Raw genomic sequence first — 21,597 nt, forward strand, 5'->3', positions numbered from 1 at the left:
ACATATATGTGTGTGTGTGTATATATATATATTTATATGTCACACATACAAACACACATATAAACATACTAGTAAAGTTACAAAATGAAGTCAGTAAAATCACAGCTGATGAGTTAATTCTCACAATGCTGCTATGTGCAATACAACCTTAGGTGAGTGAACTTAATTTACTATAGCTACAGCAATACATTTAAACAAGTATATTTTTAGTGATTATGGTAGCAAATCCAACTTCCTGAAAACAATAAGCTTCTCACCTCTTTTCTCAGGAATAGACCCTGGGCCATGTGCCCAGTTGAAAAAACTACATTTCCAGCCTATCTTGTTGATAGAGGTGACCAATGAGATATATTTTCATTACAATTGCATTAAAATCACCCATTTTTCTATACCCTCTCCAGTCTTGATGCTCTGTTTATGTTTTCCAGTGTAAGGTATAAAAATAGTTTTAATCTGATTTTTTTCAAATGCAGTGAGGTAGAATCTCTTTTTGTATGTTGATTGCCTTTTTATATCAACTTCAGTGAAATGCATAATTATATTGTTTATTTTACTAGTATGTATATATGCACACACACATATATATGTATATGTATATTTGCCTACTTTTTTCAATTTGTAGGTTTATGTATATTAATTGGGGCAGATTATATTTTTCAAAAATGTCATGGCAATATATTTCTGGACCCACACACTCATCCAGAACTTTGCCACTCCCCTTAAACCTATTCCCCCTTCTCTTGCCTTGAAGACTGCCAAGATGCATAGAATGCAGGGGAATGATGCTGCATGATTTCAGGTTAGCTCATAAAGACAATAAGCTCATAGAAGGTGATTCTGGCTATCTCATTCTTGGGACATGTGCCTTCGGAGCTCTAACCCATCACATAGAAAGTCCAGTTCCCCTGAAATTACGAGACTAGAGAGACTGAGTACAGGAAAAACAGAGAGAGAGGAGGGAGAAAAAATAGATACAGAGAGAAACACGGAGCTTTGCCTGGTGACTCCCAGATGTTCCAGCCCTCAGCTGGTTGAGGCTTTCTTGTCCATCCACCAGACAGGAGAGTGAGCCAAACATGTGAGAGGCCCTGTGAGAACACCTAGCTGAGCCCAGTCTATGTTCATAGCTGTGAAAGAAAGTAAAATTAAAATGTTATTGTGTTAAGCAGTACATTTTTGGATGGGTTGTTACATAGCAAAGATAACTGGAACGTTAATAATATCCAGACATTTTCTTCATTTGTATTCAAATAATTTCCGTCAAATTCAAGTACTTTTCTGTAATTTGACTTCGTGTATTGCTATGGTTTGAATGTGTCCCCAAAAGTTCATGTGTTGGAAACTTAATCCTCAAAGCAACAGTGTCGGGAGGGGGGAACCAATAGGAGGTAATTAGGTCATCAAGTCTCCACTCTTATGAATAGATTAATACCATTATTGTGGAAGTGGTTTAGTTACTTTGAGAATGAGCTCGTCATAAAGAGGATGAGTTTGGCCCAATTTCCCTTCTTTATGTCTCAAGTGCTCACTTGTGTTTCTGACCTTTTGCCATATTATAATGGTACATGAAGGTCCTTCCCAGATGCAAGCACCATACTCTTGGACTTCCAGCTTCTAGTACTGTGAGAAATAACTGTCTTTTCCTTATAAATTACCCAGTTTGTGGTATTATGTTATAGCAACAGAAAATGAACTAAGACACTTACCATATAAAGCATATTTTTAATATGCTTTATTTTTTAGGACAGTTCTATATTTACAGAGAAATTGAGATGATAAAATAGAGTTTCCATATAACCCACACCTATCTTCCCTTTTATTAGCACTTTACATTAGTATAGTACCTTTGCCATGCTCATTAACAAATACTGATATCATATTAAGTTTACACTTTATTCAGATATCCTTAGTTTTTATCTAACATCCTTTTTCTGAGGGCCCTGTACACATTACCTCATTAGATGTAATCATCAATGTCTTCTATCTTTGTCTTGGTTGTGAGAGTTTCTCAGACTTTCCTTGCTTTTGATGACCTTGATAGTTTTGAAGAGTATTAGTCAGGTTTTTCCTAGTTCTATTGGAATTTGTCTTTGTTTACCACAGACATAAAGTGCCATTCTTATCACATCATATAGAGGGTACATATTATCAACATGACTTATCACTGTTGATTTTAACCTTGATCACCTGGCTGAAGTGGTATTGGTCAGGTTTCTTCAATGTAAATTTACCCTTTTTCTATCTCTTTACATCCTGTACTCTTTGGAAGGAAGTACTATGTGCAGCCCACACACACGGAGTGGGGAGCGGTGCTCCCCATACATTCTTATGTTATGTAAAAAGACTATCAATCTTTCAGGCTTTCATATTTTCTTTCTTAAGGAAGCCTCTCCCACCAAAGCTATATGGACATTTTCCTAAATTTTATTTTTTCATGTCTATAGTGTTTTTTAACTTTAAGATTGTTAGTCCATTTGGAATTTATTTTTACATTGTTATTCATTTCATGGTTAGACTTTTTAAGAGCTTACCTTCTGAGTGGGCCTACATATTCCAAATAGTTCTCTTGTTTATGTATTTTATTAAGTGAAAAGCCTGATATTAAATCATTTTTGTATGGTATGTTCTAAAAGTCAGAAGTCTAGCAGTGGCTGACAAGAGAAAAGAGGCTGACAATTTACCTATGAATGCTTTCTGGGAATTTAAAAAATTATACCCACTGGCTTCCAGTAATCCACACAATGGCATAAGCATTATAACTTCTGTGCATTTTGAGTGCTCAGGGTATATCATACGAGCATATTTTCATGTATAAATGTATGAACATATCTGCAGGTGAACTTAAAATAGGATTCTTAATTTTACCAGAATACAAATATTAATGAAACAGCTAATTTTTGAATAGATTTTGTTTCACTTTAAAATTATGCATTTGTCTGCCTGCATCTCTCTCTGTCTCTGTCACTTTCTCTTTTATACACAAACACACACACATACACATGCACAGTATCTAACCAAATTATAACCAGTATTAGTGTAACCAAGACTAAGTCTGCAGTTCTGAAATTGAGTCTTATTTTGTCAAAAATGCAGAGATATAGATATATGATTATTATTTAAACTATAAATCTGAAAATGGAGAGTAGTATAATAGTGGTGAAGGTTTGTCAAAAATATGATCACATAATCTATTTTATTGTAGCAATTTTCTTACTTTTCAACTTTAGTGAATTTCTTTCCTCATCAATTATTTTCAGCTTCCATTTTACAAACACTAAAATTCTTGAAATTTTTCTATTTACCTGACAAATTTGAGTATATTCTCAACTGAAGAAGAGATATTAGAATCAAAAGTTAAATGTCAAAGAAAGAATTGCCATAGGGTTATGTGTCTGCTGTATTCTTGAGGGGTGGAAAAACAAAATTACAAAGGCAAATTTATTTTAGGGAAGACGAAAATTAAATAAGGTAGAATTTCTCTCTACCATTTAAATTATTTATTTTTTTCTCAACCTTTTATTCTTCATAGTTTTAGTTTTGGCATTGAAACAAACAGAATACTCATGTAAGTGATAATTTGTTAATATCTATGATATTTTCTACTGAAGTTTGTACTAATTGATGCTTTTCTTATAAGCTATGTATATATGACACCAGCTGAAGAGTGCAGTTCCCTGTGGGAACATGGATTCCCTAGGTAGTTGACAATAGTATAGTCTTAGTAAATAATTACCAGTTGTCAGTTAAGGAGCCATGGTCTAGCCCTAGATGCTTTAAGAATGTTCATGGAGTTAATGGCTGTCTGTCTTAGTTTTTTGTTGCTAGAACAGAATATTGACACTAGGTAGTTTGTAAAGAAAAGAGGTTTATTTAGCTCACAGTTCTAGAGGCTGGGAAGTTCAAGGGGCATGGTGCCAGCATCTACTAAGCTTCTGGTGAGGGCTTCTGTGCTGCCTCATGACAAAGCAAAAGTTAAAAAGAAAGCAGACACACGTGAAGAGGTAAAACCTGAGGTGTGCCCTGGCTTTATAACAACCTGCTTTCAACGTAGTCATTTATTCCTGTGAGAACTAATCAAGTCTTGCCAGAGAGAGAATGGCATCAAACCATTTATAAAAGATCTGCCCCCATGACTCAACACTCCCATTAGGTCCCACCTCCCTACACTGGGGGGTCAAACTTAACATGAGTTTTGATGGGGACAAACGATATCCAAGCCACAGCACTATCTTAACACAGATCATTCTTCAGGACTTATTTTCTGTTATTTTATGGATTTCTTAAATATTCAGGAACAAATGCTACGGTAGTATCTTTAGAAATAAAAATAGTACATATACTCCATAGGCTATTTGAAAACACTGCTTGTTTTATTATAAATTAGTATTATTTAATATGTAGATATATTGTGTAAGTAAGTTAACTATTACCCATGTTTTAAATGAATGAGGGATGACTGTTGTTTGTGTGAAGTTTCCCCAAGTTCCACTACTTATCCCTCTCACCTTTGGGGTCCCCTTGTTCATAGAGTGGTATATAGAGGGGCTAACCCAATCAGGAAATGATGATGGATTCATTTATTAATAATTAGGAGCATCTATTATACTTCAGGTCAAGACTACAGTAAAAATAGAATTGGCTAAGCGAGAGTGGAATCTGCTAAGTACTTGAACTTAGTATATTTAGGTTGCTGGGCTTCCTAACTTACCCAGTAGAGGACACAGACATGAGCAGAGGAGAATGTCCAGGTTTACACAGAAGGCTGAAGGTGTACCCACTGCCCACAGGAACACGACCTACCAGAAATAATTGGTTTGATTTCTTCCTTTAAGGTACAAGGACGGTGTGCATTAGATAATTGTGGCTTAATGAGGTTGATCCATTCCACAAATATTTACTGAGAATGTTTTTAACCAGATACAAAGAAGAGTAAGCCAGAAGCATCTTTCTCAAACTGTGTATTCCCTTCTAGGATTTCATAAGCCAGAAGCATCTTTCTCAAACTGTGTATTCCAAAAAACAGGTGATCTGTGCATAAGAGATCTGTGGTCAGGAAAAACTGGGAAATGTTGGGATATAAACATCAAATAGGTTGCCTTTGGCAGGATTTCTTAGAACATTTAATGTGCGAATGATATTGTAATTCTCCAAGGGCAACAGAGTACATCATTTCCCAAAGTAAGAACAGGAATAAGGTTCCATTGGAACTCACTTTAAGAAACATTGCCCTCATCTACTCCTCTTCCCCTTTCTCCAGCCACACGGGTCTCTCTGCTGTTCTTTATTCCAGGCTCACAGCCCAGAGGCTTTTGTTTTCGCTGTTCCTCCTGCCTGGGGCACTTTTCCCCAGAAATGCATTTCCCTGATGACTCTGGTGATTTTATTGTTAAATTCTCCTCCAAAATTTTTGCTCTCTTTTCCCTACTTTCTTTTTCTTCACAGTAATTTTCATCCCCCAATGTACCATATATTTTACTTATTTATTTTGTGTATATCTGAAAGTAAGCTCCTGAAGGCAGGAGTTTTGACCGCTGAATTCCAGTGGTGCTTAGCCCTGAATATATGAAAAGAAAATATATGAAAAAGAAAAATTACTGTTTAATTCTAAAACTTACCTCACCAAGATTCTGCTTGTTGATAGTGGAGAGGTTGGGGTAGATGAAAGTAAGTAGATCTGGCTTTAAAGTTACTTTTCAAAGCTATAAGGCTCTACTTCAAAAAGAAAAGATACGTATAATGTATTCAGAGAAAAACCTAAGAAGAACTTTTAGTTTCGATCTGTTAAAAAAAAAAAAAACCTTTTATTTTAGATTCAGGGGTACACATGCAGGTTTGTTTCATATGCTAATTGAATGTCACGGGGGTTTGGTGTGCAGATTATTTCATCACACAGATGATAAGCATGATACCTGACAGGTAGTTTTCCGATCTTCACCCTCCTCCCAACTTCAACCCTGAAGTAGGTCCCAGTGGCTATTGTTCCCTACTTTGTGCCCATGTATACTCAATGTTTACCTCCCACTTATAAGTGAAAACAATGTGGTATTTGATTTTCTGTTCCTGTGTTAGTTTGCTTAGGATATGGCCTCCAGCTTCATCCATGGTTGCTGCAAAGAACATGATCTCATTCTTTTTCATAGTATTCCATGGTTTATATACACCACCTTTTCTATATCCAGTCTACTGTTGATGGGCATTTAGATTGATTCCATGTCTTTGCTATCATGAATAGTGCTGTGATGAACACACACGTGCATATGTCTTTATGGTAGAATGATTTATATTTCTTTGGGTATATATTCAATAACGAGATTTCTCTGTCTTAAGTTCTTTGAGAAATAACCAAACGGCTTTCCACAGTGGCTGAACTAATTTACATTACCAGCAGCAGTGAATAAGCATTCCCTTTCCCCGGCAGCCTCACTAGGATCTGTTATTTTCTGACTTTTTAATAACAGCCATTCTGACTAGTATAACATGGTACCTCATTGTAGTTTTGATTTGTATTTCTCCAATAATTAGTGATGTCGAGCATGTTTTCTTTTTATACTATTTATTTACATATTTTTTATATAGGAACTGGCTCTGTCACCCAGGCTACAGTGCAGTGACATGATTTTGGCTCATTGCAACCTCTGCTTCCTGGTCTCAGCTGATCCTTCCACTTCAGCCTCCAGACTAGCTAGGACTACAGGCATGCACCACCATGCCCACCTAAACTTTTTTTTTTTTTTTTTTTTTTTTTTTTAAGACACTGAATCTCACTCTGTCGCCCAGGCTGGAGTGCAGTGGCACAATCTCCGCTCAGGCTCACTGCAACCTCCGCCTCCTGGGTTCTAGCAATTCTCCTACCTCAGCCTCCCGTGTAGCTGGGATTACAGGCGCATGATAATTTTTTGTATTTTTAGTAGAGACGGGGTTTCACTGTGTCGCCCAAGCTGGTCTCCAATCCCTGAGCTCAGGCAATACACCCGCCTCGGCCTCCCAAAGTGTTAGAATTACAGGCGTGAGTCACCGCACCCAGTCCCCAGCTACTTTTTGTATTTTTTTCTAGAGATGGACTTTCATCATGTTGCCCAGGCTGGTCATAAACTTCTGAGCTCAAGCATTCCATCCGCCTCAGCCTCCCACAGTGCTAGGATTATAGGCATGAGCCACCGTGCCCAGCCACCTTTTTTCATATGCTTCTTGGTCGCATGCATGTCTTCTTTTGAAAGGTGTTCATGTCTGTTCATGTCCTTTGCCCACATTTTAATGGGGTTGTTTTTTTGCTTGTTACTTTAAGTTTCTTATAGATTGTGGATATTAGACCTTTGTGGGATGCATAGTTTGAAAATATTTTCTCCCATTCTACAGGTTGTCTATTTACTATGTTGATAGCTTCTTTTTCTGTGCAGAAGCACTTTAATTTAATTAGGTCCCATTTGTCAGTTTTTGCTTTTGTTCCAATTGCATTTGGCCCGTCTTTGACATGAAATGTTTGCCAGGACCTATGTTGAGAATGGTATTTCCTAGGCTATCTTCTAAAGTTTCTATAGTTTTAAGTTTTACATGTAAGTCTTTAAGCCATCTTGAGTTGATGTTTGTATATAGTGTAAGGAAGGGGTCCAGTGGCAATCTTCTGCATGTAGTTAGCTAGTTATCCCAGCACCATTTATTGAATAAGGGCTTTTTTTTTTTTTTCCAATTTTTTTTTTGGTCAGCTTTGTCAAAGATCAGATGTCTTAGGTGTGTGGCATTATTTCTGGCCTCTCTATTCTGTTCCATTGGTCTAATGTCTGTTTTTCTACCAGTACCATGCTGTTTTGGTTACTGTAGCTTTGTAGTATAAAGTCATGTAATGTGATGCCTCCAGCTTTGTTCCTTTTGCTTAGGATTGCTTTGGCTATTCAGGCCCTTTTATGGTTCCATATGAATTTTAGAGTAATTTTTTTCGAATTCTGTGCAAAATGTTATTGGTAGTTTGATAGAAATAGCATAAATTGCTTTGAGAAGTATGGCCATTTTTACGATATTGACTCTTCCTATCCATGAGCATGGAATGTTTTTCCATTTGTTGTCTCTGATTTCTTTCAGCAGTGTTTTTAAATTCTCATTGTAGAGATCTTTCACCTCCCTGGTTAGCTGTATTCCTAGGTGTTTTATTCTTTTTGTGGTTCATGTGAATGGGATTGCATTCTTGATTTGGCTATCAGCTTGGGCATTGTTGGTGTATAGAAATGCTACTGATTTTTGTACATTGATTTTGCATCCTGAAACTGCTGAAGTTGTTTATCAGATCTAGGAGATTTTGGGCAGAGACCATGTGGGGTTTACTAGATATATAATCATATCAATTTGCAAATGGAGACTTCTTTTCTTCCTATTTAGATACCTTTTATTTCTTTCTGTTGCCTGACTGCTCTGGCTAGGACTTCAAGTATTCTGTTGAATAGGAGTGGTGAGAGTGGGCATCCTTGTCTTGTTCCAGTTCTTAAGGGGAATGCTTCCAGCTTTTGCCCATTCAGTATGATGTTGGGTGTGGGTTTGTCATAGATGGTTATTCTTATTTTGAGGTATGTTCCTTCAATGCCTAGCTTGTTGAGGGTTTTTAACATGAAGGAATGTTGAATGTTATTGAAACCCTTTTCTGCATCTATTGAGATGATCATGTAGTTTTTGCTTTTAGTTTTCTTTACATGATAAATCACACTTATTGATTTGCATATGTTGAACCAACCTTGCATACCAGGGATAAAGCCTACTTGGATTGTGGTGGATTAACTTTTTGATGTGGTGCTAGATTTGGTTTGCTAGTATTTTGTTGAGGATTTTTGCATCTATACTTATCAAGAATATTGAACTGAAATTTTCTTTTTTGTGTGTGTGTTTCCACCAGGTTTTGGTATCAGGATGATGTTGGCTTCATAGAATGAGTTAGAGAGGAGTCCCTCTTCCTCAATATTTTGGAATAATTTCAGTAGGAATTGTACCAGCTCTTCATATAGCTGGTAGAATTTGGCTGTGAATCTCCCTGGTCCTGGGCTTTTTCTGGTTGGTAGGGTAGGCTTTTTATTACTACCAACCAGAAATACAAATTCTTGTCAGATCTTGTTATTGGTCTGTTCAGGGTTTCAGTTTCTTCCTGGTTCAATCTTGGGCAGTTGTATCTTTCCAGAAATCTATCAATTTCTTGTAGGTTTTTTAAGTTTTTTTTTTTTTTTTTTTTTTACATAGAGGTGTTTGTAACAGTCTTTGAGAGCTTTCTGTATTTCTGTGGGGTCAGTGGTAATGTCCCCTTTGTCATTTCTCATTGTGTTTGTTTGGATCTTCTTTTTTCTTTACTGGTCTAGCTAGCAGTCTATCAATCTTATGTATTCTTTCCAAGAACAAATCTCTACTTTCATTGATCTTTTGAATGTTTTTCACATCTCTGTATTTCATTCAGTTTAGCTCTATTTTTGGTTATTTCTTGTCTTCTGCTAGCTTTGGGGTTGGTTTGCTCTTGTTTTTCTAGTTCCTTTAGGTGGAATATTAGATTGTCAATTTGAGATTTTTCCATGTTTTTAATGTGGGCCTTTAGTGCTACAGACTTTTCTGTTAACACTGCTTTAGTTGTGTCCCTGAGAGTCTGGTATTTGTTTTTATTAGTTTCAAAGAATTTATTGATTTCTGCTTTAATTTTCTTGTTTACCCAAAAGTAATTCAGGAGCAGGTTGTTTAATTTCCATGCAATTGTATGGTTTTGAGTTATTTTCTTAGTATTGATTCTATTTTTATAGTGCTGTGGTCCAAGAGAGCAGTTGGTATGATTTTGGTTTTTTTGAATTTGTCAAGAATTCTTTTATGGCTAATTGTGTGGTTGATTTGAGTATGTGCCATGTGCACATGAGTAGAAGATATATTCTGTTGTTTTTGGGTGGATAGTTCTGTAGATGTCTGTTAGGTTTATTTGGTCAAGTGTCAAGTTCAAGTCCTAAATATCTTTGTTAATTTTCTACCTTGATGATCTAATACTGTCAGTGGGGTGTTGAAGTCTCCCACTATTACTGTGTAGTTATCTAAGTTTTTTCATAGGTCTCTAAGAACACGCTTTATAAATCTGAGTGCTCCTGTGGTTGGGTGCATATATATTTATAACAACAAGATAGTTACATTTTCTTGTTGTATTGAACCCTGTAGCATTATGCAATGCCCTTTTTGGTCTTTTTTGATTGTTGTTGATTTAAAGCCTGTTTTTTTTCCAAAATTAGAATAGTAACCCCTGCTTTTACTGTTTTCTGTTTGCTTGGGAGATTTTTCTCCATCCCTTTACTTTGAGTCTATGGGTGTCACTGCATGTGAGATAGGTCTCTTGAAGACCACATACAGTTAGATCTTGCTTCTTTATCCAACTTGCCACTCTGTACCTTTTTATGTGGGCCTTTAGCCCATTTACATCCAAGGTTGATACTGATATGTATGGATTTGATCTTGTTATCATGATGTTAGCTGGTTATTATGCAGAATTCACTGTGTAGTTGCTTTATAGTGTCAGTGGTCTATGTACTTAAGTATGTTTTTGTGGTGGCTGGTAATGGTCTTTTATTTCCATATTTAGCACTCCCTTAAGGACCTCTTGTAGGGCAGGTCTGGTGGTAAATTCCTGTAGCATTTGCTTGTCTGAAGAGGATCTTATTTTTCCTTTGCTTATGAAACTTAGTTTGGCTGGACATAAAATTCTTGGTTGGAATTCTTTTTTTTTTTTTTAAAGAATGCTGAATATAGGCCTCCAATCTCTTCTGGCTTATAGGGTTTCTGCTGAAAGATCTGCTGTTAGCCTATTGGGGTTCTCTTCGTAGGTGAGCAGCCTCTTCTCTGCTGCCTGTAATATTTTTTCTTTCATGCTGACCTTGGGAAATCTGATGATTATATGTCTTAGGGATGGTCATCTTATATAGTATCTCTCAGGGGTTCTCTGCATTTTGTGATTTGAATGTTGGGCTCTCTAGCAAGGTTGGGGAAATTTTTGTGGACAATATCCTCTAGTATGTATTTCCAAGTTGCTTGCTTATTTGCCCTTTCAGGAATAACAATGAGTCATAAATTCAGTCTCTTTACATAATATCATTTTTTGGAGGTTTTGTTCATTATTCTCTACTCTTTCTTCTTTATTTTTGTCTGACTGAGTTGATTCAAAGAACCAGTCTTCAAGCTCTGAGATTATAGCATAGCCAGTCAAGGGAAGCCACAAGGAGTTAATGTGTAATTCTTTTTCGCAAATCAGGTAGGCTTCTTTACAGGATCATCATGTACAGTACCTGCAGGACAGTGAGAAGCCATCTGCAACTTTAAGAAAGGCATGCATGGTTACAGCAAGGCAGAGACCAGCAGAAAGGACTCCCTATAAGAGAGGACTAAAGGTATTAGCCACATAGAGAAAGAAAGAAAAGAGAATAAAATTATGAAACATAAAAAATTAATTTGGGAATCCCTGTTTTGGTAAGTCAAAAAGATAATAACAATGCCCACTAGAGGAAGGAAAAAATAAAGAACTGTTTCTAACTTGTATGAGAAATGGTTGAGGGAGAGAAAAGGGATGATTAGCTGAACAACCACCACCAGAATTTTTCTCAAGAAGGAATGGAAGTTCCCTATGTCATGGTGGAACTAGAAGTATAATTTGTGATTTTTATATGCCAAAGCGTTCACTTAACTATCTTGCCTTTCTAGTTAAGCCCCTTCAGAATTGGGCTGGCAGTGTGTGAGCTATGAAGACTCCTTCTGCTTCTGTAGATAAAAGCAGAGTTTCAAAACCCTTAGTTATATATAAAAACCTTCTTGAATTTTGCATATCCTCAAAATAGCTGCACTTTTATAAACTTAACATTTTTATTAAATTGACTCATTTGAATTAATTACTTTTCAGTAGAGACAGAGTCTCATTATGTTGCCCAGCCTGGTCTCAAACTCCTGGCCTCAAGTGATCTCCTGCCTTGGCCTCCTAAAATGTTGGGATTATAGGCATGAGCCAATGCTCCCAGCCAAAAACGAACTCATTAAAAAAAAAATCTAGCGTCATCCTATGAAGTAATATCCATGAAATAAGATTGATATGTTATTTTTCTAATTCCTGATAAATTAAATAGACATATTAAAAGTTATCCTACCCTAAAATTTAATCATGTGCCAATAAGGGTTCAGATACCAGTGTTGGAAAAACAACAGACTAAGGCATGGACTAAAAGCAGGCTGAATGGCTGCTCTCTGTCTTCCTTCATTGGTCTTGGCCTCCTGGATCTTATTTACCACTGCAGTGTTTTCTTGGAGTGTGTGTGCAAGGGAGTGCGTGTGCACGCACACACTTGTGTGTCTTCTTTGAGGGGTAGAAAATAGTGCGATGTAGTAAGATGAGGGAAAGGTTTTTGGCCAAGAGACCATGTCTCTACTAAGGCTTACAAAAAGAACAGAAACATCAACCAGTTAGTCCCTATGAACTTAACCACAGACTTCGCCATGGACATCCCAAGGTGGAGGCAGCCAGAGCTAGTCACTGGATACCAGCCACCTGAGAAAGATGGGAGCCCAGAGATACTTGGAGAGTAAGCAACTGCAGTGCAGAGAGGCAGCTGTGTGGGATGGAGTGTGCGCTCCTTACAGAGTCCCTCACTGGTCACTCTTTTGGCCCAATCCTATGCCACTGAGGGTTCCCTTAGCAAAGAGACTGGCATTAGAGCCTTGTCCTCAGTGTACAGTGAGTTGAAAGATGTTTGAATGTAACCAGTAAATATTGGCCAAAAATATTATAATGAAAGAGTTCTGAAACTTAAAGCTTGTTTCTCAGGATACTTGACATCAACCAGGCCTAGACCCACATGTTTATCACTGTTCTATTAGCAACACCTAGAGAAAGATTTGAATAAAAGGTTAGCTCAACATCAAATAGAAATTTTAAAAATTTTCATTATGGAGCTTTCCAAATATACTCAATAATAATAAGTATAAGGTAATAAATCTCCATCCACCAGCTTCAAAAATTATTAGTCATTTTTTCACCTGTTTCTCCTTACATTATTTTTGGAGGATTATAAAAGTCTTCAATCTACACCCCGATGACATATTTGTTTTATACATAACTGTCATGCCATTACCACATCTAACAAAATTAACAATAATTCATTTACAGTATCTAATACTCAGTCAATAATCTGATTTCCCTGATTATTTCAAGGGTTCTCTTCACAGGTTGTTTGTGTCAAACAGGACATAGAGTTCACACGTTGCATTTAATTATGATCCTTAAATCTCTTTTACTCTTTTATAGTCTGACCCCTGTTTTTTCATGTCATTGATTCCATATGGAAATCAGGTCATTTTGCTTATTGAATGTTTGACATTCTGGATTTGATGGATTGCTTCCTTCAGATGATTTCTAACTTGATCCTCTGTCCCCTGTATTTCCTGTTAGGTCTAGAGGCTTGATTAGACTCAGATTCCATTGCTTAGGCAATAAAACCTCTCAGTGGTTCCAGGTTCTTCAGTTCTTGTCATATCATGAAGTACATGGTATCTGCTTATCAGACTTGTAGTTTATAGTGTTTTTTCCCCTCAATCTTCATTGCTATGTCTCTTTGGGGGAATTTAAATTTATACTACCTATATTATCTTTCTCTAGCCATAGTTCAGAAAAGTCTGGATTTACACAGACAAAACAATCAGTCAAAATACTAGTGGTCTGGATTCTGAATTTCTTGGACAAGTTATATTTGAAAATGTTTACTCTTTCATACTCAAAGGGATTGACTTAATAGGGGGAAAAAGTTTATAAGTTATGAACACTTAAGAGGGATTACTGAATGTAAAATTACAAAAAGCACATCACTAATTACTATGTTTAGAAACTACACTTTTAAAAGTTAGGATGAAAATAGCTGGAATTTAATGAGTCATTTGCTAATTATTCAGCTTATGGATTTCGAATGCCTCTTCTAGTCTTTCTCCTTTACCTTAGGGAGTTTTTGGTGGTATTTTTACTGCCTTTTAACACCTCCAGAAATGACTGTATGCTGATAACTGACCATAAAATGTACATGTGGAGAGACACATGAGAGATTGTGACTCAGGATTCATGCTGTATTACCGACTGAGATGAACCATGAGCAGTTTGCACCACAGTTGAAGATTTTTCAGGGGCAAAGGCAGATTAGAAATTAGTTAGAATTCTGCCGACTATCTGGCATGCTATCTATAGGAAGAAACAGAAATGTAACTTATGAAAGTCAATTTACTCACTGAACAAAGAGACACACTCTTCAGGTGCTAGATGTGTTCTATGGGTCCGACCCAGGGGTTCTCAGCCATGATTGTACATTGGAATCACTTGGGCAGCTTTTAATCTCACTGATGCCCACAGTCAACCCCAAAATTGAATCTGGGTCTCTGAGGATGCACTCCAGGCTTTGGTATTTAAAAAAAATAACCTCTCAGGTGATTCTAATGTGCAGTCAGGGTTGAAAATACCCAATCTAGTCAATAAGACATAGCATTTACAAATCTTACTGTGTGAAGAGGACTGTGCAGAAAATGTCTTGCACATAAAGAAATTTATGCTTGGAGAGATGTTATTTGCTCAATGTCTTGCCTCAAAACAGTTTCACACCATCTATTTAGCTTTAGAACCAGAGGCTTTTGAGCTTACTGTGAACATTAACCAAAGTAAGACACTGAATTCATGTCATAACTCAGAACATGCATGATAATGAAACACAAGTTTAACAAATAATACTTATTAAGTATGATGCATGCTGATATATTATTTTGTTTAATTAAAATAATACTAGTGCTAGAAAGGAGGTTCTAAGATGGCTGAATAGGAACAGCTCCAGTCTACAGCTCCCAGCGTGAGCGACACAGAAAATGGGTGATTTCTGCATTTCCAACTGAGCTTTGAAGAGAGTAGTGGTTCTCGCAGCACAGAGTTTGAGATCTGAGAACGGACAGACTGCCTCCTCAGGCGGGTCCCTGACCCCCGAGTAGCCTAGCTGGGAGGCATCTCCCAGTACAGGCCGACTGACATCTCACACAGCCGGGTGTCCCTGTGAGACAAAGCTTCCAGAGGAATATTCAGGCAGCAACATTTGCTGTTCTGCAATATTCGCTGTTCGGCAGCCTCCGCTGGTGATACTTAGGCGAACAGGATCTGGAGTGGACCTCCAGCAAACTCCAACAGACCTGTAGCTCAGGGTCCTGACTGTTAGAAGGAAAACTAACAAACAGAAAGGACATTCACACCAAAACCCCATCTGTACATTACCATCATCAAAGACCAAAGGTAGATAAAACCACAAAGGTGGGGAGAAACCAGAGCAGAAAAGCTGAAAATTCTAAAAATCAGAGTGCCTCTTCTCCTCCAAAGGAACGCAACTCCTCACCAGCAACGGAACAAAGCTAAACAGAAAATGACTTTGACGAGTTGAGAGAAGGCTTCAGTCAATCAAACTTCTCAGAGCTAAAGGAGGATGTTCGAATCCATTGCAAAGAAACTAACAACCTTGAAAAAAGATTAGACGAATGACTAACTAGAATAACCAGCATAGAGAAGACCTTAAATGACCTAATGGAGATGAAAATCATGGCACGAGAACCATGTGACGCACACACAGGCTTCAGTAGCCGATTCGATCAACTGGAAGAAAGGGTATCAGTGACTGAAGATCAAATGAATGAAATGAAGTGATAAGTTTAGAGAAAAAAGAGTAAAAAGAAATGAACAAAGCCTCCAAGAAATATGGGACTATGTGAAAAGACCAAATCTACGTCTGACTGGTGTGCCTGAAAGTGACGTGGAAAAAGGAACCAAGTTGGAAAACACTCTTCAGGATATTACCTAGGAGAACTTCCCAAACCTAGCAAGGCAGGCCAACATTCAAATTCAGGAAATACGGAGACCACCACAAAGACATTCCTCAAGAAGAGCAACTCCAAGACACATAATTGTCAGATTCACCAAAGTTGAAATGAAGGAAAAAAATGTTAAGGGCAGCCAGAGAGAAAGGTCAGGTTATCCACAAAGGGAAGCCCATCAGACTAACAGCGGATCTCTCAGCAGAAACTCTCCAAGCCAGAAGAGAGTGGGAGTCAATATTCAACATTCTTAAAGAAAAGAATTTTCAACCCAGAATTTCATATCCAGTCAAACTAAGCTTCATAAGTGAAGGAGAAATAAAATCCTTTACAGACAAGCAAATGCTGAGAGATTTTGTCACCACCAGGCCTGCCTTACAAGAGTGCCTGAAGGAAGCACTAAACATGGAAAGGAACAACCGGTACCAGCCACTGCAAAAACATGCCAAACTGTAAAGACCATCAATGCTAGGAAGAAACTGCATCAACTAACGAGCAAAATAACCAGCTAACATCATAATGACAGGATCAAATTCACATATAACAATATTAACCTTAAATGTAAATGGGCTAAATGCTCCAATTAAAAGACACTGTTTGGCAAATTGGTTAAAGAGTCAAGACCCATGAGTGTGCTGTATTTAGGAGACCCATCTCACATGCAGAGACACACATAGGCTCAAAATAAAGGGATGGAGGAAGATCTACCAAGCAAATAGAAAACAAAACAAAAAAAGCAGCGGTTGCAATCCTAGTCTCTGATAAACAAGACTTTAAACCAACAAAGATCAAAAGAGACAAAGAAGGCCATTAGATAATGGTAAAGGAATCAATTCAACAAGAAGAGCTAACTATCCTAAATATATATGCACCCAATACAGGAGCACCCAGATTCATAAAGCAAGTCCTTAGAGACCTACAAAGAGACTTAGACTCCCATACAATAATAATGGGAGACTTGAACACCCCACTGTCAACATTAGACAGATCGAAACAGAAAGTTAACAAGGATATCCAGGAATTGAACTCAGCTCTGCACCAAGAGGACCTAATAGACATCTACAGAACTCTCCACCCCAAAACAACAGAATATACATTCTTCTCAGCACCACATCACACTTATTCCAAAATTGACTACATAGTTGGAAGTAAAGCACTCCTCAGCAGATGTACAAGAACAGAAATTATAACAAACTGTCTCTCAGACCACAGGGCAATCAAACTAGAACTCAGGATTAAGAAACTCACTCAAAACCACTCAACTACACAGAAACTGAACAACCTGCTTCTGAATGACTGCTGGGTACATAATGAAATGAAGGCAGAAATAAAGATGTTCTTTGAAACCAATGAGAACAAAGATACAACATACCAGAATCTCTGGGACACATTTAAAGCAGTGTGTAGAGGGAAATTTACAGCACTAAATGCCCCAAGAGAAAACAAGAAAGATCTAAAATTGACACTCTAACATCACAATTAAAAGAACTAGAGAAGCAAGAGCAAACACATTCAAAAGCTAGCAGAAGGCAAGAAATAACTAAGACGAGAGCAGAACTGAAGGAGATAGAGACACAAATCCCTTCAAAAAATCAATGTATCCAGGAGTTGATTTTTTGAAAAGATCAACAAAATTGATAGACCGCTAGCAAGACTAATAAAGAAAAGAGAAAAGAATCAAATAGATGCAATAAAAAATGATAAAGGGGATACCACCATTGATCCCACACAAATACAAACTATCATCAGAGAATACTATAAACACCTCTATACAAATAAACTAGAAAATCTAGAATAAATGGATAAATTTCTGGACACATACACCCTCCCAAGACTAAACCAGGAGGAATTTGAATTCCTGAATAGACCAATAACAGGCTCTGAAATTGAGACAATAATTAATAGCCTACCAACAAAAAAAAGTTCAGGACCAGACAGATTCACAGCCCATTTCTACCAGAGGTACAAGGAGGAGCTGGTACCATTCCTTCTGAAACTATTCCAATCAATAGAAAAAGAGGAAATCTTCCCTAACTAGTTATTTGAGGCCAGCATCATCCTGATACCATACCCTGGCAGAGACACAACAAAAAAAAGAGAATTTTAGATCAATATCCCTGATGAATATCTATGCAAAAATCCTCAATAAAATACTGGCAAACTGAATCCAGCAGCACATCAAAAAGCTTACCCACCATGATCAAGTGAGCTTCATCCCTGGGATGCAAGGCTGGTTCAACACATGCAAATCAATAAATGTAATCCATTATTTAAACAGAACCAAAGACAAAAATCACATGATTATCTCAATAGATGCAGAAAAGACCTTCGACAAAATTCAACAGCCCTTCATGCTAAAAACTCTCAATAAATTAGGTATTGATGGGACGTATCTCAAAATAATAAGAGCTATTTATGACAAACCCACAGCCAATATCATACTGAATGGGCAAAAACTGGAAGCATTCCCTTTGAAAACTGGCACAAGACAGGGATGCCCTCTCGCACCACTCCTATTCAACATACTGTTGGAAGTTCTGGCTAGGGCAATCAGGCAAGAGAAAGAAATCAAAGGTATTCAGTTAGGAAAAAAAGAAGTCAAATTGTCCCTGTTTGCAGATGACATGATTGTATATTTAGAAAACCCCATCATCTCAGCCCAAAATCTCCTTAAGCTGATAAGCAACTTCAGCAAAGTCTCAGGATACAAAATTAATGTGCAAAAATCACAAGCATTCCTATACACCAATAACAGACAAACAGAGAGCCAAATCATGATTGAACTCCCATTCACAATTGCTTCAAAGAGAATAAAATACCTAGGACTCCAACTTACAATGGACATGAAGGACCTCTTCAAGGGGAACTACAAACCACTGCTCAAAGAAATAAAAGAGGACACCAACAAATGGAAGAACATTCCTTGCTCATGGATAGGAAGAATCAATATTGTGAAAATGGCCATACTGCCCAAGGTAATTTATAGATTCAATGCTATCTCCATTAAGCTACCAATGACTTTCTTCACAGAATTGGAAAAAAACTACTTTAAAGTTCATATGGAACCAAAAAAGAGCCCGCATTGCCAAGACAATCCTAAGCCAAAAGAATAAAGCTGGAGGCATCACGCTACTGACTCCAAACTATACTACAAGGCTACAGTAACTGACACAACATGGTACTGGTACCATAACAGAGATATAGACCAATGGAACAGAACAGAGTCCTCAGAAATAATACCACACATCTACAGCCATCTGATCTTTGACAAACCTCAGAAAAACAAGAAATGGGGAAAGGATTCCCTATTTAATAAATGGTGCTGGGAAAACTGGCTAGCCATATGTAGAAAGCTAAAAATGGATCCCTTCCTAACACCTTATACAAAAATTAATTCAAGATGGATTAAAGACTTAAATGTTAGACCTAAAATCATAAAAACTCTAGAAGTATACCTAGGCAATACCATTCAGGACATAGGCATGGGCAAGGACTTCATGTCTAAAACACCAAAAGCAATGACAACAAAAGCCAAAATTGATAAACGGGATCTAATTAAACTAAAGAGCTTCTGCACAGCAAAAGAAACTTCCATCAGAGTGAACAGGAAACCTACAGAATGGGAGAAAATGTTTGCAATCTACCCATCTGACAAAGGGCTAATATTCCGAATCTACAAAGAACTTAAACAAATTTACAAGAAAAAACCAAGTAACCCCATCAAAAAGTGGCCAAACTATATGAACAGACACTTTTCAAAAGAAGACATTTATGCAGCCGACACATGAAAAAATACTCATCATCACTCGCCATCAGAGAAATGCAAATCAAAACCACAATGAGATACCATCTCACACCAGTTAGAATGGCAATCATTAAAAAGTCAAGAAACAAGAGGTGCTGGAGATGATGTGGAGAAATAGGAACACTTTTACATTGTTGGTGGGACTGTAAACTAGGTCAACCATTGTGGAAGACAGTGTGGCAATTCCTCAAGGATCTAGAACTAGAAATACCATTTGACCCAGCCAGCTCACTACTGGGTACATACCCAAAGGATTATAAATCATGCTGCTATAAAGACACATGCACACATATGTTTATTGCGGCACTATTCACAATAGCGAAGACTTAGAACCAACCCAAATGTCCATCAATGATATACTGGATTAAGAAAATTTGGCACATATACACTATGGAATACTATGCAGCCATAAAAAAGGATGAATTCATGTCCTTTGTAGGGACATGGATGAAGCTAGAAACCATCATCCTCTGCAAACTATCACAAGGATAGAAAACCAAACACTGTATGTTCTCACTCATAGGTGGGAACGGAACAATGAGAACACGTGGACACAGGATGGGGCCCATCACACACACCGGGGCCTGTCATGGGGTGGAGGTAGGGGGAGGGATAGCATTAGGGGATATACCTAATGTAAATGACAAGTTAATGGGTGTCGCACACCAACATGGCACATGTGTACATATGTAACAAACCTCCACGTTGTGCACATGTACCCTAGAACTTAAAGTATAATATTAATTAAACAAAAATAATAATAATAATACTCAAAACCCAGTAACATTACTTCATAACTTGGAGTTTGAAACACTCTTCTAAACCATGACAGTACAGGTTTCATTTCTGTTCCTGCAAGTGGCAAGATCTTTTTCCCATCAATGCCTTCTCATTTTGTTTGCTTTCTTGCTTGGAAAAACCTTTCCTTTTTTCTCTGCATTTAAAAAAGACCATCTAATTGCTTCCTCGCTAGAAAGTGTTTCCAAGACTATTCCAGTCCATGGTGTCTCCTTTTCTGATGTCTATTTTTAACACATAAGAGATCATCACACATTTTTTACACTAAATTATATGATATATTGTGATGTTCTATAATTGTCTTATATCTTAGATAGTTATGTCTCTTTGACAGTGACTACATTCTATGTTTTTGCTTCTATATCCTTTGAAATGTCTAACAAAAGCACACGTGTGTTAGACACATCACAGATACTAAAAAACAGCTATGTACCCTACACAAGTCAACCTCTGAGCTTTCATTTCTTCAGCTCTGAAATGTTCTATTATTCTAAAGTCTCTTCCAGTTTATTAGTCTATATTTCTATGATATATGAGGACTTCTATAAAATGCACAAATGAAGAAAAAATACAAAACTGTTTTTTTTTATTAGCAACTACTGTAAAAGAAAAGTTCTTGTATGAGACAAAAAAGTCTGAAACTTTTTGTCACTTTTTGGTAGGCAAAATATAAACACCTTTTCAGAGATAAAGACAACATCTTTATCTCCGAAAAAATAAAGTTACTGAAGTTTAAAAACGTAGCTGGGTTCTTTGGCACTTGGATACTGAAATGTGATTATTTGTAGGCCACTTTTTCCCCCCTAAGTTGAATGAATATATATACATATATGTGTGTGTGTATATATATACAGTGTGTGTATATATATACAGTGTGTGTATACATATGGTGTGTGTGTGTATATGTATCAGGGAATTTCTATGAGCTCTTATCAAACTGAGTTGATTGCAGAACTAAAAAAGGCCTAACAATGAATGTGGGCTTGAGGTACATGGAGGCAGGGTTATTATTTAGGGACAAAAATAATTGAATACAATTATGGTTTATATATCGTTTGTTTGTTTACAGGTGGTTTGTGAAATGTCACAAAAATCACTTAGGATCTTTTCAGTGGCTCTGGAGGCCAAAGGAT

General features: G+C 37.2%; 1 long non-coding RNA gene across 1 annotated transcript; it reads right to left on the reverse strand.

Moving 5' to 3' along the window:
• Positions 1 to 490: 490 nt before the first annotated feature.
• On the reverse strand, positions 491 to 5,703 carry LOC139363149 (uncharacterized). Its single transcript, XR_011623066.1, has 3 exons — positions 5,616 to 5,703; positions 4,709 to 4,796; positions 491 to 1,127 (listed from the first exon to the last, which is right to left on the reverse strand). It is a non-coding gene; the product is annotated as an uncharacterized lncRNA (long non-coding RNA).
• Positions 5,704 to 21,597: the final 15,894 nt, after the last annotated feature.

Source organism: Macaca nemestrina, chromosome 5 (assembly GCF_043159975.1).
Source record: "Macaca nemestrina isolate mMacNem1 chromosome 5, mMacNem.hap1, whole genome shotgun sequence".
In the NCBI taxonomy this organism is placed as follows: Eukaryota; Metazoa; Chordata; class Mammalia; order Primates; family Cercopithecidae; genus Macaca; species Macaca nemestrina.